The sequence below is a fragment of the Triticum aestivum genome, chromosome 6B, assembly GCF_018294505.1.
Source record: "Triticum aestivum cultivar Chinese Spring chromosome 6B, IWGSC CS RefSeq v2.1, whole genome shotgun sequence".
NCBI lineage: Eukaryota > Viridiplantae > Streptophyta > Magnoliopsida > Poales > Poaceae > Triticum > Triticum aestivum.
The window spans coordinates 550,803,200-550,820,608 of record NC_057810.1 but is presented as its reverse complement, the minus strand read 5'-3'; the positions used below and the strand labels follow the sequence as shown (position 1 = coordinate 550,820,608).

General features: G+C 46.1%; 1 long non-coding RNA gene across 1 annotated transcript; it reads left to right on the top strand.

The window, feature by feature from the left end:
- The first annotated feature begins 14,910 nt into the window (after nt 1–14,910).
- LOC123137952 (uncharacterized) lies at nt 14,911–16,859 on the top strand. Its single transcript, XR_006468605.1, has 2 exons — nt 14,911–15,481; nt 15,680–16,859. It is a non-coding gene; the product is annotated as an uncharacterized lncRNA (long non-coding RNA).
- The last annotated feature ends 550 nt before the right edge of the window (nt 16,860–17,409 follow it).

The window sequence follows — 17,409 nt, the reverse complement described above, 5'->3', positions numbered from 1 at the left end:
AGCCTCGAGATTCGCAGCTCTCAAACACGAAGAACAGCGAAGAACGAGAGAGAAAAATGATGGAGAGATAAAACATAGACTTGAAAAAGTAGTATATTGATTTGTTCGATTGTGTGTTGTTCAATCGGCCGTCACCCCCAACATATATAAGAGGCGGTTGGACTTCCCGTACAAGTAAAGGATTCATCTAGGCTTTTCTTACAAGAAAAATTACATCAATTCGCGTCCTAGAGTCCTAGTTCTATTCCAACTTGGATTCAGTCTGAATCTGGCCCAACTTCTGTCTTCCTCCTTGTGCAGGCCACCGAGCCTCCATATGACCTCCGATCGAGATGGCCCAAACATCAAACTTGTGCGCCTCGACGATACGAACAACTCTCATGTTGATCACTTTTTCAAATAAGGTCATCTTGAATACTTTTCGAGGTCGTCTTTACCTTCCAGTCGGACTCGGTCTTGCAGTAGACTGAATTATCCGAGTCTTGTAGTGAATTTGCAGGCCATATACTATCTCTGATGATGATGACTCCAAAACCAAAGTTTACCGTCTTGATGATACGCACAACTTCTGTATTGAACACTACTTCATCCGAGGTCATCTTGATAAACTTTTGGGCACATGTTCAGTTTCACTCGGATCCGAGCTCATCCACTCGGATATTAGAAACTTCCACTCGGACCATCCGACTCGACCTTTTCATTCGGAAAACAATCTTTCACTCGGATGACTATATTTTCACTCGGAAGACAAACTTTTACTCGATCGATAAGTTTTCACTCGACCTTTTACTCGATCGATAGGTTTTCACTCGACCTTTTACTCGATCGGTAGGTTTTCACTCGACCTTTTACTCGATCGGTAGGTTTTCACTCGACCTTTTACTCGATCGGTAGGTTTTCACTCAACCTTTTACTCGATCGGTAAGCTTTCACTCGACCGGTGAGTTTTCACTCGGATGGTAAGCCTTTCACTCGACCAAAAACATAGCCTGATCTTGATTTGTCTCCCCAGGTCTCATACGACTTCGGATTGAGACGAATTATATATGAAAATCGATCGGCTCGACGAGACAAAACTTTCCCGTGTTGAAGTTTTCCCGATTCAAGGATTTCTGAAGGACCGAATTGCTCGCGCGACCCATCAGACAGGGTGTCTGGTACTTCGCGCCATATTTCCATTCTGCTTCAGTCTGCAGTGTATTGCCTCTAACTTTTGCATATGAACTCGGGTTGAGATGATTTATATATCAAAATCGATTGCCTCGACGAGACGAAGACAATTCCTTTAGAATACTCCTTCATCCGAGGTCGTATTGAAAGCACAATCGGCCGAAAAACACTCGGAATATTGAATTCTGTCACTCGGAATACAATTTCGGCCCCTACGATGGAGTCGGATGATGATAAACTAAACATCAAAGTTGTTCCACTCGATGATGTGAAACTTTTCATGCTGAAAATCCTTTCACTCTGTATCTTGCCAAAATCAGGTGTCAACACCCTGGATCTCACTACTATCATTGCTATGCTAGTTGCTTTGTTCTATCGCTTTGTTGCGCTACCTATCTTTTGCTCATTAAGCCTCCCAAATTGTCATTAACCTCTAACCTTCGACACCCTTCCCAGCAAACCGTTGTTTGGCTATGTTACCGCTTTGCTCAGCCCCTCTTATAGTGTTGCTAGTTGCAGGTGAAGTTGAAGATTGCTCCATGGTGGACAGGATTTTGGTTGGGATATCACAATATCTCTTATATTATTAATGCATCTATATACTTGGTAAAGGGTGGAAGACTCGGCCTTATGCCTGGTGTTTTGTTCCACTCTTGCCGCCCTAGTTTCCGTCATACTGGTGTTATGTTCCCGGATTTTGCGTTCCTTACGCGGTCGGGTGATTTATGGGACCCCCTTGACAGTTCGCTTTGAATAAAACTCCTCCAGCAAGGCCCAACATTGGTTTTACCATTTGCCTCACCACCACCTACTTTTCCCTTGGGAGTCGCTCTCTCGAGGGTCATCTTTATTATAGCCCCCCCGGGCCAGTGCTTGTCTAAGTGTTAGTCCGAAGCAGAGCCACTTGCAGCGCCACCTCAGGGAAACTCGAGGTCTGGTTTTAGTTGTACGTAGTGTTCATCCGGTGTTGCCCTTACAACGAGATATGTGCAGCTCCTATTAGGATTGTCGGCGCATCGGGCGATCTTGCTGGTCTTGTTTTACCATTGTCGAAATGTCTTGTAAACCGGGATTCCGAGTCTGATCGGGTCTTCCTGGGAGAAGGTATATCCTTCGTTGATCGCGAGAGCTTATCATGGGCTAAGTTGGGACACCCCTACAGGGTATAATCTTTCGAAAGCCGTGCCTGCGGTTATAGGCAGACAGGAATTTGTTAATGTCCGGTTGTAGATAACTTGACACCAGATCCGAATTAAAACGCATCAACCGCATGTGTATCCGTGATGGTCTCTTCTCGGCGGAGTCCGGGAAGTGAACATGGTTTCTGGGTTATGTTTGACGTAAGTAGGGGTTCAGGATCACTTCTTGATCATTGCTAGTTTCACGACCGTTCCTCTTGCTCTCTTCTCGCTCTTATTTGCGTATGTTAGCCACCATATATGCTTAGTCGCTGCTGCAGCCTCACCACTTTACCCCTTCCTTTCCCTTTAAGCTTTGCTAGTCTTGATACCCATGGTAATGGGATTACTGAGTCCTCGTGGCTCACAGTTTACTACAACAACAGTTGCAGGTACAGGTTTATGCGATGATCTTGACGCGAGAGCGATGTTTGCTTGCGTTGAGTTCTTCTTCTGCTTCTTCGGTCAGGGGATAGGTTCCAGGTCGGCAGCCTGGGCTAGCAGGGTGGATGTCGTTTGAGTTTCTGTTTGTGTTTCATCCGTAGTCGGATGATGCTCTCATGTATTGTGATGTTGTATTCGTGTGGCATTGTATGGCTCTTGTATGTATCCCCATCTATTATGTAATGCTGATGTAATGATATCCACCTTGCAAAAGCGTTTCAATATGCGGGTCTATCCTTGGTGGGACCATCGAGTTCCTTTTGGATAGGGTCGCATATTGGGCGTGACAGTGACAAAGGATCACCTTGTCGAAGTCCCCTTGTCGGTGTAAACTGGGACAACAATTTCCCATTAAACTTGACTGAATACTTCACTGATTTAACACATTCCATGATACGGCTCACCCATGTGCCAGAGAAGCCCCACTTCAAAAGAGCCTTCTCCAAGAAATCCCAATCCACACGATCATAAGCCTTCGAAAGATCTAACTTGTACGTGCAATAGTTCTGACTTTGATGAGCAGATTGGATATGATGTATACACTCGAAGGCAATTATTGTATTATCAGTGATAAGTCTCCCAGGTATGAAAGCACTTTGGTTCTCCGAAATAAGGTCCGCCAGTAAAGGACGCAGTCGGTTTACCAAACATTTGGAAACAATCTTATATATGACACTACAAAGACTAATAGGTCTAAAATCCTTCAGGTCAGCCGGAGAATTTACCTTAGGGATAAGAACTATAGCCGTGTCATTAACTCCTGCGGGCATCTTCCCAGTTGCAAAACATTCTAGTACGGCTGTTGTAATTTCCTCCTTCAGTATGTTCCAGTTACGCTGAAAAAACCTTGTCGGGAAGCCATCCGGTCCCGGCGCCTTAATGGGACCAATTTGGAACAATGCATCCGCCACTTCCTTCTCTGTAAAGGGCGCATCAAGCAAATCGTTCATCTGTTGTGTAACTTTTGTATCAATGCACCCTAATAGAGCCTCATATGACAAAGTAGGATCCCTGGTGTACAACTCCTGAAAATAAGAGCTGGCCATGCGCTCCATATCACTAGGAACAGAACTCCATGTACCATCACTTTACGCAGGCGCCGGATATAATTCTTTCTAGCCCGTCATACTGCCTTTCTATGAAAATAATGTGTGTTCCTGTCCCCCTCCTTTAACCAAGCGATGTGCGAGCGTTGAAGCCACAACATCTCCTCGCGATACAAAAGTTCGTCCAGAACAAACATCTTTTCTTTGATCACCGCTCTCTCTGCATTATTTAATTGCAAATCCTCTAGTTCTGTTCGCAAGCGTTCAATCTGTTTAGATACATGACCAAAGTGTTCTCCACTCCATTCCTTCAATTCTGTCATAACTGTTTTGAGATTTGCAGCAACCTCTCCTAAGTTGCTAGCTTTCTTTTTAGACCAAGCATTAGCTATTACTCCGGGAAGAGTAGAATGCCTTTCCCACATAATTTCGTACCGTGCACCACTTCTCTGTCGAGTGTCCGGTTCCTGCGCTTCCATCTGGATCAACAACGGTGCATGGTCGGAAACTGGCGACACAAGATGTCGCACTCGAGCGGCTGGGAACAAGTCTCTCAAAGCCTCATCCGAACACCCACGGTCTAAACGTACTTGGACGTTCCTATTGCCGAACTGATTGTTATTGTAAGTGAAAGGGACTCCCACAAATCCCATATCCATCAACTCGCATACTTCCAAACAATCACGAAATGCCTCCATCTGAGCCGGGCTACGCTGTGTACTCGAAAGATGTTCATGCTGCCACATACATTCATTGAAGTCTCCACATACAAGCCACGGATCATTTGAGACCCCTCTCAACCTAGTAAGGTGATCCCACATGATCCTTCTATTCTCCACCCGTGGTTCTCCATAAACGAATGTAACCCGCCATTTTTTATCTATTCCAGGATCAAATACTTGTACATATATGAATCTTGCACAAGCCTCCAGAACTGTCACCTGGAGCATCTCCTCCCAAAACAGACCAAGTCCACCACCTTTCCCAACTGAATCAACACCTCGAAAGCCATGGAGCCCAAGTCTCCATCGCAGTTTCTCCACTTCTACAACATCATGTCTCGTCTCGCAGAGAAAGACAAGTCGGGGTGAATTAGCCCTAACAAGGGCCAGTAAGTCACGAACTGTCCGGCGGTTCCCCACGCCCCGGCAGTTCCAAACAAGGTGATTCATTGCTACCGACAGTACTCCTCCGGGGAGCCCACCGATATGCTAAGATAGTTATTCTCCTCAACTTGAGTTTTTGCTCTCTTGCTATCTTGGCTGCTTCAGCGCAGCACACCTACTTGAAACAATCCCAAAACAAAACCAGATCTCTGTCCAGGCTGTCCGAATCAGCGGCACCTGCACGTACTAACCATACAACCACAAGCAGCCACTCCAGCAGGACAGCACAACAACGCAAAGACTCTGATGGTCCGCGTACTGGAAAAAACACTAGATGACCTGAAGGAGCCGGCTAGGAAATCGACAAAACATCCATGCATGAAGCTGCGTTCATGGACGGGACGGAGAAAAAATAGCCGATCTTACAAAGCAAATTGGCTGGAGATGATTACGATCGCCCTACCGCCATGCGGCCGGAAGGGGTCGGAGAAGCGGCGGCGGCGACGCGGCCGCCAAAGTGGCGGCCGACGGCGGCCGCGCACGCAAGACCTAGATCGCCTTTTGTGTCGCCACAGCCCACAGCCCACGTACCGATGAGAAGAGACACCCTTGAACGATCGGTGAATCTTTTTTTTCATCAGTGCTTATGAGTGTCTTCACTTCATGAAACGCAGCAAGGCCAAAGTTAACAGTTTTTGTGCGCTTAAACTTGATATGATGAAGGGATACGACAGACTAGAGTGGGATTATCTACAGGCGATGATGATAAAACTAGGCTTTGCTCCATCTTGGGTCCAGATAGTAATGAGCATGGTTCGGTCAGTATCCTTTTCAGTACTTTTCAATGGTGAGAGGCTTGACACTTTCAATCCATCCAGAGGCATTCGGTAGGGAGATCCGATATCCCCATATCTCTTTTTAATCGCAGCGGAGGGCCTTTCATGCCTACTGAAATCCAGTTCATCATCGTCTCATCTAGAAGGGATCAAGGTGGCATCCACGGCGCCAGCCGTGAACCATCTCCTTTTTGCTGACGACAGCCTGCTGCTGTTTAAATCGAGTGTTGAAGGGGCTGTGGCAGTATCAAACTTGCTGGAGAGTTACTGTGTGGCATCTGGACAACGGATAAATCATGAGAAATCCTCAATTTTCTTTAGTAAAGGGTGCCCACAAGCCATGAGAGAGAGTATCAAAAATATTTTAAACGTTCAGAATGAATCGCTCAGTGACAGGTACCTGGGGATGCCTACTGATGTAGGGCACTCAAAGAATGGCACATTCAGATATCTGAGAGATCGGGTGTGGGAGAAGATAAGAGGGTGGATGGAGAAACTGTTATCTTCAGCGGGCAAAGAAATTCTTATCAAATCGGTAGCTCAATCAATACTTATTTTTTCGATGTCATGCTTCCGTCTCCCACGAGGTTTATGTGAGAATATTACCACCCTGATCAGACAGTTTTGGTGGGGGAGCAAGGGAGGAAAACGCAAGCCGAGCTGGGTAGCCTGGGAGGAGATGACAAAGCCAAAGCATCTGGGCGGCCTCGGTTTCAGGGATCTGGAGATCTTCAATCTTGCACTACTGTCGAAGCAAGCGTGGAGGTTGCTACAAAACCTTACATCCTTGAGCGCCTGCATTATCAAGGGGGTTTACTTTCCTGATGTATCTCTCTTTGAAGCAAGTCTTGGGAATCATCCATCACAAATTTGGCGGGCAATCCTGGATGGGCGAGATATCATGGTGCAGGGACTTGTGAGAAAAATTGGAAACGGCGAAACCACGGACATCTGGCACGATAACTGGCTACCTCGCACACACATGAAGCGACCATTAACTTCTCTGATTCAACATCCTCCTCAAAAAGTGTCTGAACTCATCAACAGTACGACATGCTCCTGGAATGAGCAACTAGTTCGGGCTACCTTTATCCCAATCGATGCAGAAACTATCATGCAAATTCCTCTCTGCACTAGACAGATTGAGGACTTTTGGGCATGGAGCAAGGACAGACGGGGTATTTTCTCTGTCAGAACTGCTTACCACATGATCCACCAGAAGAAACTGAGCAGAGAAGCATGGTTAGATGAGCAAGGGGGATCGTCCCACTCACAAGCTGATAGCGAGATCTGGACAAAGCTATGGGGCTTCAACGTTTCATCAAAGCTTAAGATTTTCCTATGGAGATTTGCGAAGAACACCACACCAACCAGGGCACTTTTGCATCATTGGAACATGGCGGACACGCCTGCATGTGGCCTGTGCGGAGCAGAAGACACTTGGAGACATGCTTTGCTAAACTGCATGGTTTCCCGGAGTACGTGGGCTTTGTCATCTGAGATTATCATCGATGCACTGAGTAAGAATGAAGAAGGGGACGCGAAGAGATGGCTCTCCGCCATGCATGAGGCACTATCCCAGGAGAGTTTTACAACACTCGTGGTCACACTATGAGCCTTGTGGGGAGCGCGCCGAAAGGCGATCCATGAGCAGATATACCAAAGTCCTTTTCAGGTACATGGATTTATTCAGTTTTACATAAGGGAACTGGAAGCTATCAAAACTGTTAAAACGAGACGGGGTGGCTTCACCATTCCTCGCCCGACAAGCTGGATTCCCCTACCAACAGGGCTGACAAAACTGAACGTGGATGTTGCAGTGGGGAGGGGTAGTAGACATGGCTCTGTTGCGGCAATATCAAGAGACTCTGATGGTCTTTTTCTGGGAGCATCGGCTGTGGTTTTTGCAGGAATTTCCGATCCGGCCACTCTTGAGTGCATGGCGATCAGGGAGGCGTTGGCCCTTGCGGATGACCTCAATGTTTCAACTATACAAGTGGCGTCCGACTCGAAGGTGGTGGTCGAGGACATCCGAGCCAACAATCCTACAGCTTATGGCGCGATCATACATGAAATAATAGAGCATAGATCAAATTTCCTTTTGTGTAATTTTTGCCATGAATTTAGGAGCTCGAATATCGAAGCTCACAAACTCGCGAAGCATGCCTTATCCCTTTCGGCTGGCCGACATGTTTGGTTGGGACAGCCGGACGGACTTTCTTTCGTCCATGTAAACATTGTGACAACGTAATAAAGTTTCGGAGTTTGCCTCAAAAAAATACCTAAAAGCTGGGCCTCGGGACAGAATTTATACCTCATATGGAAATATTCTAGTTTTTTTTGTTAACGTAGACTCATGGCGTGTTGGTATGGCATGTGTCATCTCTTGTTCTGGTCGTGGGTTCGATTCCATGACCTTTTCTTTTTCTACCGGAACGAAACGTTTTATCATGGCATGTGTCATCTCTTGTTCTGGTCGTGGGTTCGATTCCATGACCTTTTCTTTTTCTACTGGAACGAAACGTTTTATCTCTTGGCTACTTAGACTACCGGAACGAAACATTTTATCTCTTGGCTACTTAGAACAGTCAATTGCAAAAAACCACAAAGACCTTTAGTACCACCTTGAATATGTTTTAAATTCAAACTGAAAGTATAAATTCACAGGAAAAAAGTGTATTGTGACGGTGAACCCGGAGACCCAATCCGTACTTTATTATTATTAGGGAGAGATTTGGTTGAATTAGCCTTTCTCTATGGAAACTACTTTAAAGACCCGGACAAGCAACACCTAACATTGTTGTCAATGCAATGCTAGCTTAGCTAGTTAGGTTCATTGTGGTCAAACTTGTCCATCTGGATTCAAGGTCTAGACTTGGTATAAGTGCTCGTACTTCTCGAGATTTTTACGACACTATTCTTTTCGTGGTAAGGTGTGCACCTCAATTTACAAGGTGTTCGTGGTGACATCATCAGTCTCAATATATGTTGGCTCAGTCTCTGATCATATGTGCTCATAAGGATAGGGTGTCTATGATTAGATAAATTTGATTAAGATTTGCCGGACGCTACACCTAGGCCCAAAGATGATCCTAAAAGATCAACCGCCAGGGTACTCATTCAATCGTTGAGTCTTTGCAACGAGCCTCATGTTGCATGCTTTGTAACACGAACCTTGTTACAATCCCACAAATAATTTTTTTTTTGTCTTTCTCCACAACAATCCTCCAATCGTCAACTATTTTGCAACATAATTCGTGTTGCGTTTGGTTTTCCATCATGATCCATACTGCACTCCATTCAAATTGTTTTGTCAACATTTTTTCTTGAAATAAGACAAAAGATTTCCCATTTTTATTGAATAAGAAGAAGATAGTTGTGTGGTTAATTAACGGAAACCCAGGCGTAAAATGTTACAACACACCCACAGAATAGGGCACTCTGGCAACCTGGCACCCACAAGACCACACACATACATCATCGAGGAGAGGACATCGTCGAAGTTGTATGCAATGTCATCATCACCTCTCCCCGAGTAGGTGACTTTGACTTACAGCACTGACGACCCATCAAGATCCCTCCGAATGAATGCACCCGATGACCTCGTCGGCCATATCCAAACAATCGGCCGAGACGTCGAGGACCGGCATCTTCGAGTTTGTTGATGCGCTTCACGGGATAAAGTTGCAAGCCTCGCATCAACCTAGCCCAGCGCAACCACTGGAGAGCACCTCTGATATTGTTGTCATGGGCCCCACCGCATGCAGCTGCGACTTATCTGTCACAGCGAGAAACAAGCAAAGGCACACCCATTTGTGAGTCGGACTGTTAACATCTAAAGGGCAAGCTGCAACCCAGCTTCACACGGCACCATCGTCGTTGTTGCCCGAGTCGCAGTGCCAACCACTCCCATCATCTGTTGGGCACCTGCCAACCATAATGTTGTGCACGTTTAGCCCAAGGGAAACACGGAGAAGGATCACCGGTCTTTAAAGCAAAGCCCCAAAGAGGGAACGCCACCAGGATGACATTGTTGCCCGACCTAGGCGGGTATAGGCTTCTGCCCGAAGAACCAAATCTGAGGATGGAGCAGGTCAAAGAACTCCATGATGATGCCTTCAAGAAGGGGAATGACGCTGGTAGGCGCCGCCACCGCCATCCTACCATAGGCAAGCAAGCTTGCATTTGGAGCAGACTCAACGAACACTCTCACGCAGCCGGCCGAAGCCATCTCGCACCTCCGCTCGCCCGCACACCCATTTACACCAACCGCGATGTCGTCATATGAGGGCCACTACTATGAGCATGTGCCCCGCTGCCGCCCGCCGGAGTCGCAACCATGGCCACCAAGATGACAACCAGTGCAGCAGCCACCACAGGCAACAAACGCACGTGGGGGCTAACCTCCAAGGAGCAAAAAGGGGGGTGCCACCCCACCCCAACTCGCCGGAGAGGAGCTGCCAGGATAAAGGTCCGGAGCTCACCGACAAAGCACCCATGGTCGTCACCCACTAAAGACACCTCTAGGAGGTTGCCAAGCCAGCGGGAGCCGTCGCACAACCGAAGATTGTCGCGCAGCCGGGAGCCGCCACACCATGTTGCAGAAGTGGCAAGGCCAGGGCAGACCACTATTGCGAGCAGGATGTGTAAGTCCGCCGCACCGAGCGCCCAGCACGGCGAAACTACAACACGTGTGGAGGGCATCCCCGTCGCCGCGAGTGAAGCCACCGTCCCAGAGACGAATGCACCAGATCCAGCATGATGTCGCAGCTCCCGCACCGCAACACCGCGAGAAGTGGAGAATCCCTGCCGCCACCTTCCCTCGGGCACATGCGGGCTTCGCGGGCGGCCCCTCTGGCAGCAATGATGTGGAGGAGCGGGGAAAGGAGAGCCTTGTGATGTCGGCGCTGGAGTTCTCCCGTGTCGCCTGAGCAAGGCGTCGCGGGCCCTTCACTAGACTATTATGTGTGCATACACTACTGTAGGAATGGCTAGCAGTGGCGGGCGGGAAAAGTCCACTAGTGGTGGGCGAGGCTCCCAGAGGCGCCCGCCACTGCTATAATTGTCGGGGTTACTATCCTAATAATGAGTACTAGGGGTACAAAAGAAGGGCAGACTTAGCTACGGCGCACATATAACACTCAGTGTTTACGAGTTCAGTCCCCTCTCGGAGGAGGTAATTAACGACCCTATGTCTCGTTTCCTGAGGCTTGTTTTCTCTTGGGGGTATGGTTACATAGAGTGCTTAATCCTTGTCCAGGAGGAAGAGGACAGCTTATATAGAGTGTGTCGTAGCCTCTTTACTCCCACGTAAGAAGGGTGGTTTAATAGAGATAACTACGGCAGTTACTAGTGTTAATAGCCACAACTACGGCAGTTACAGGTAATGGTAGCCATGACTATACTTAAAGTCCGACTTAAGAGTACTTGGCCATTGCAGCTCCCGCATCGTCTCTTCACCTTCCTTGTCCAAGTGGTGATGGCTGGGCCGACTGCAGGGAAGATGTCCGAGTGTTGTCGGTGTGTCTGAGTGGACTTCCTATCATCCACATCCGAATGCGTCTATGGCCCGGAGACCTATCCATGATGGTGTGGCACTACTGCATGATGTTGCTAACACAACACTACAATCAGAGACCCTTCAATGAAACTGTGTGCGATGCATAAATCGCAAATGGTGTTGTAGTTAAACCGACACAAATAATACGAAGTATTTGTGATGGTGGAGACATCAAACACGACTAAGATTATAGGTGTGTGTGCGATGCGTGGCATACAGTTGATCCATACGAATTGTTTGCAATGACCTAGAACAACATAAACGTCAGCCATATCAAGGTGTGTGTGACAGGAAGCATACAGTTTAGTCGGATGAACTGTTTGCGATGATCGAGAAGAACACAAATGATTCGGTGTAACAAGATGTATGTGATACCCGGCAAACAGGTCGGTAATCAGGATTATGTGCGACCATTATAGACCGCGCATATGATTTTTTTTTTGTGAATTGTGTGCTCGACAAGGCACACAATTCAACAAACCAACCCGCAGGCGATAATGTAAAATATATATGTCGAATATGTATTGCTAACCATCTGCAATGAGATTGAAAAAGGAAACAGAGATAACAAATTAATATGAGCGAACGACAATAGAGATATATACAGTCTGGTTACTTTAGTCCTTCTTCTTGTTGTTGTTGTTGGATGACCCCACGACATCGTCTTGGCGAGGACGCTTCTTGTCGTTGGCCATTGGCTTTTCATCATTGCCGCCGTCATCATCATAATTGTTGTCGCCGTCCTCCTCCTCGTTCAACCATTCCTCCTCCTCATCATCACCGTCCTCTTCTTAGTTCTCCGACGATGGCTCCTCGTCTGTATGGTTGTCGTCTGACGACTCGGGCAGCGGTGTCCCTTCCATGATCCAGTTAAAATCAAGGTCTGGGCTTGACGGCGGACTCAAGGAAGATGAGCGGGATGATTCCGATGTTGACCTATCATCAGGCACCAGACTGCTGGCAGAACTTTCATCCTTGTTGTTGCTCAAGATGGATGCGGTACGTATACAAACCGCAAGAAAGCGAGATTGCAGAGTGTGTGCAAGTGTGTAGCGCGGCTGGCCGGGACGACGAAGATGGTGGACACTAAAGCAGGGTATGCGGAGCAGAGGAATGGCAATTAAAGTGGGGGACTGATGGATTATCTAACCGCCTTGGCAGGCGGTTAGAATACTGATACAATCAACCACAATTATTAGTACCTAGTCGCTCCAAATTCCCATGGTTGCGCAGTTCTCAATGTGATAATTACGCACACGGGTTGGAGCGTCCAAATGTGAAACAAGCATTTTTCATACTCCCTCCGTACTGGCAAGTGGCGACCAAGGTGGGAAAAAATGAGAGAACTTGATGTTTATTTGCTAATCAATACCATTGCGTGCAAAGAATTGACCATTGCATGTTATGCTAAGTAGTCTCAAGTTTTGGGATTTCTTTTTTCAGGGCAAAAAACAGGGAACGAGTTTTGGGATTATTTGATTTTCGTAATGTGACTTATGCACCGGTACGAAGGGAGTAGGACAGTTGACAAGCAATAGATGGAGCTCTGCTTACTGATGTAGCTAGTAATAATCAAACAAAACCCCTAATCATCATTGCAAACAACACATAGAAGAGGGCTAATGCGACAACCAAAACTACACATGCTAGTTCCTTCTTGTCTCTTGCTTTCATCTGTTGCATGTGATTGATTCTTTCTTGCTTCATCATACGGATTGTACACTCCAGATCAGTCAGTTTCTCAACCTATCACCAGAGGTTGGCAAATCTTATGTTAACTTGATAACCTTATGAAGAAGCTCATCAATCTCTTCGTGTTTTCTGCCACCAACAAATGTCTGATCAAAACTGCTTCTAGTATTGGAGATCCGTCCAGCCGTGAAACCCCGGGTAGGCCGTGGCTGATCATGATAGGTAGCAAGCTGGCTACAGATAGGCTCATGGAACCTAGCAGGACTGCTAGGCCCTACACCAGAACTGCCACATAAAAGTGCAACCGGACGATTATAGACGATATCCCCTGACGCCTTCCACTACAAAAAAAGTAAAAAATAGGAAGAAGTTCACATAAAAATACTAGAAGGTTCAGATTTCCCATCGCCCCTTAAAAATAGAAAGATGATGTTCCTGAAACAAGAATAAGAGGAAAAAATAATTAAAACGGATGCACTAACCGGCAGCTTACCAAATCTGTAAGTTTCCAAATAAATCTTTCCCTTGGTAATTATATATCGGTTGTATACCTTCATCAGGTCTCTACTGTTGAGATATGACGCTCGCGGCGTCAACGTGTGCATAACTAAAAATTTCCGAAGGTTCAAGCAATCCAAATACATGGTCAGGGGCACAATGGCACAATCCTCTGCACAATTCTGCTTGCTACCACATTTTTGCCACTTCACCACAGCTAACTGGAGCACATCAACAATGAGCTGACAAAAGTCCATCTGCGCCATAGCAGCATAATCCATGTTCTCAACCATGGCAGCAACCCTGCCCAAACGAGCTGCAGGCCCAGGGCATAGCAGATTATGATAAAGTGTGAGGAAGAAAACCTTGATAGCAAGATCAACCGTCACGGGGTCCTCATCCGGAAACAACAACACCAGCAGTTCAAGCAAGTCCTTAACACCTATACTTCATGAACGGTCAAAGCCAAGATCATCCTTGAAGGGCATACAATGAATCATCACGGCCACTACTAGCAGGAAAAGGTGCAGTGCGAGATCCCATGGGAAAACGCAAATTGTGATGAACAACAGCACGAGTGATTTGAAGAACCCTGTCATCCCTAAAATTGATTTTCATCGTGCCAGGGTCAATAATTCCAATCAGATAGCACATAGGCACACGGGGCACATTCTTCTTTAATGTCAAGTTATAATACCAAAACCAGCATCCCGAACACGGTCACGGTGTGGTTCTTTCAATAAATCAATAGCTTTGCACACAATGGGGAGTGACAAACGTATGGTCTTGTTAAACCAAACATCATCTTTCTCGCCATCATCATCAGTTCTTTTCCTCTTACTAGCCTTGTTCTTTTGTGTAAAGGCAAATGCAGTCCACATTAATAAATCATCCCACATAATCTTTACTTACTATTATTACTATTAAACAAGCAAACATATCCATCGCTACTTCCTCTCTCTCAGTTTACAGGGCGTGCGCGTATCCCTAGATCGTCAATTTGACCAACCTAATACAAGTCATATATTACAAAAAATATACCAATATAAACTTTAAATATTCTATTTTTAAAAGTTATAATTTTTATGTTATATAGATTATATTAGGGTGATAAAATTGACAACCTAAATATACGCGCAGGACGTGTAAATTGAGACGGAGGGAGTAAGTTCACCCAGCCTCGGTTACAAATAACAACGCCCGCAAAAAAAAATTTACAAATAACAACACGGACTAATAACAGCCTTACGATCAGGATGGTTTAATTAGATCTAACCGTAAAGATTAAGCTAACCCTCAGCGAGAAATACGTTTAGCAATTTCCACGCGCGGACGAAAACTCTGCCCCCGCCCCCCGCCCCCCGCCCCCGCATCCTCAGAGAGGCCGTCAAGGTAGGCCCCACGATAGCGCACGTCTGCATCCTTTCCCCTACCTGTCGCCTCCTCCTTCTCCCAGATCACGCCGCCGCCGTCCAGCAACTGGCAACTAGCGCCATCCCACGTCGCCGTTGGTGGCCCCCCGCAAGACCGCCGTCGGCCGCGTCCATCCCCTCATCCGCCGCTCCAACGAGCGTGAACAAAGTGAGAGGCACTACCGTCGGGGCATGGGTCGCCCGATGGGGCGCGGGCAGATCCCGCCGGATTTGTGCATGTGCCGAGGCGATGGCGGCCCGCGCGTGCCGCTGGTGCTAGGGACGAAGCGGCGGCCAGGAGCGGCCTTATCCTGCTGCTCGCGTGGTTAGGCCCACGTCGTGCACGCCCCGACGAGCTCGACCGGCTCCTCCAGCATACACTCGGGCAGCACAATCGTGGGAAGCACGATGATCCAATTTGGTCCTAACGAGATCCTGCAGCAAGCTGACTGAAGCAACACAAAAAGACAGATGGCTGGCTGCTATGAACGATTCCGGTTGGATGCTCAGCAGCCAACGCACGCACGGAACAGTTTGAGGTACGTGCTTATCTATATTGCAGAAATTATTTATTTTGCTGCGAGATCAATCGGCACTGGCTTCAGTCGCTCGGCGTTGTCCGCTTTCTTACAATTGCTGATGTGCCTTTGATTTCAATTTGCATCTTTTTTTTTTAAGTTCCTCTTTTCCTTCGTTATGTTCTGATATGTTGTATCATGTAAATTTTTTTTGTGAAGTATCAACCTAGGTACGGCAGCACCGTCCCCTCCTGCCCGCAGACCCTCTGCCACTAGGATCACATTCCAGCAACAGCAAATGTCACTTGTGCTGGCCTCACGGAGTCACGCCGGTGGTGGAGGAGGTCGCCAAAGATCTGCGTGAACAATGACCCTACAAGCAACAGCCTGTATCTGTGCACGCCATCAAGCTCCTAAGTTTACATGATCCAGGTGTGGTCGTCATCCTTTTGATAAGTTGTGCTGAAGCATAAATAGTAGGTTTACTTTATATTCAATGAATGTAACTCTCATATCTGGACAGATTTACCTTGAGCATGCTTAAAGTATATGGTCAGCTTGTATGAATGTCGCATATCATGTGTTTTATAATATTTTATACAATTCTTTGTAATGCTTTGAATAATTATTTTCTAAACAATCTCTAGAAAAGCTAGCTTGAATGATCATGTGTAATTAAATCTGTATATTATTTTCGAGTATCTGAATCCATATATGATTCAGTATTGATATCCAATGTTTTGGTTCTCAGCTACTTGGAAGTGATTTTACTATTCAATTATCTCGGGTGAGGTTACCAATGGAGCACCATTTACAACCATTGTGGAGTTGGAAAAATATTTTGGGTTGGTTTGTACAAAAGGATAATTTATTATCTTTGTTCATAAGTATTTCTACTGAAATTGCCGTCTCTTAGAATTCCATATGATGCTCATACCATGTCATTACTAGATTTGAAATTCTGATGAATCCCATATCCATGTGAATAGGTAATCTTAGAGATGACATCAAGTTTAAATGAACATGATATGTTTTGGCCATAACATTAAAACAGGACCGGGCGACACACATGATACCTCACCCATACTATAGGTGGTAGCACTGGAGGCGCATGTCATAGTCATAGCTCTTCTGAGCAGGAGAACCTTGGTCAGGAGATTAGTGGAGGGCACATGGGTGAAGCTTGGCGGCAAGCCATCGGTGGCGGTGGTCATCTCGAGAATGCTATGGTTTGGTTACCGGGATTGTTCATTCATCCCCAGTTTTATTGTACATAAGTTTTGAAGAAACAAGATGTCCATCTACTGGTTACTGCTAATTTTTGTACTGACATTTCAATGGACACACAAGTGGGAGATTTTTTACTGGTTATTATACATGCATGAGACCTCATATGTTACAGGGGAATCGGCGCTGCCACATTCAAGATCATGATTAGTTTGTTTTTGAGGGAATGATCAGAGTGTTAGTGAGGAAGAGGAAACATGCTTTTGTTAGAGTTGTTCAGGATGATGGGGCTGCGGTTTTGCTCCTCCAATTTCTTCTCTGCTAGGCAAAGCCTGGCTCTATCGATCCGGTTGTAAAACAATCCACTCCTATTAATACATCCGACATTGCTCGTGTTAAGTTTTCAAGAATAATATGCTTGTCTGTTATGGAATATGAGTGTATTTTCTTCAAGACGTAATACAAATGTTTTTGCGATGTAACATGGATGTACTTCATATTTGTGTGTATGCATACTTGAGGATTTCGTGAATGGAATATTGTACTATTTTTGCAACGAAACGAAACATTGCACTTTAATACTCAATGTGCTTCAAATGAATATAATTTTATTTGATGCTTAGATGAGTATGGCTTATTTCGGCTATTAGATTTTTAGATGACCAGGAATTTATTACAATGAGCAGATGTTTGTTTGTGCTGTTTGATACTTGAGAGATTCG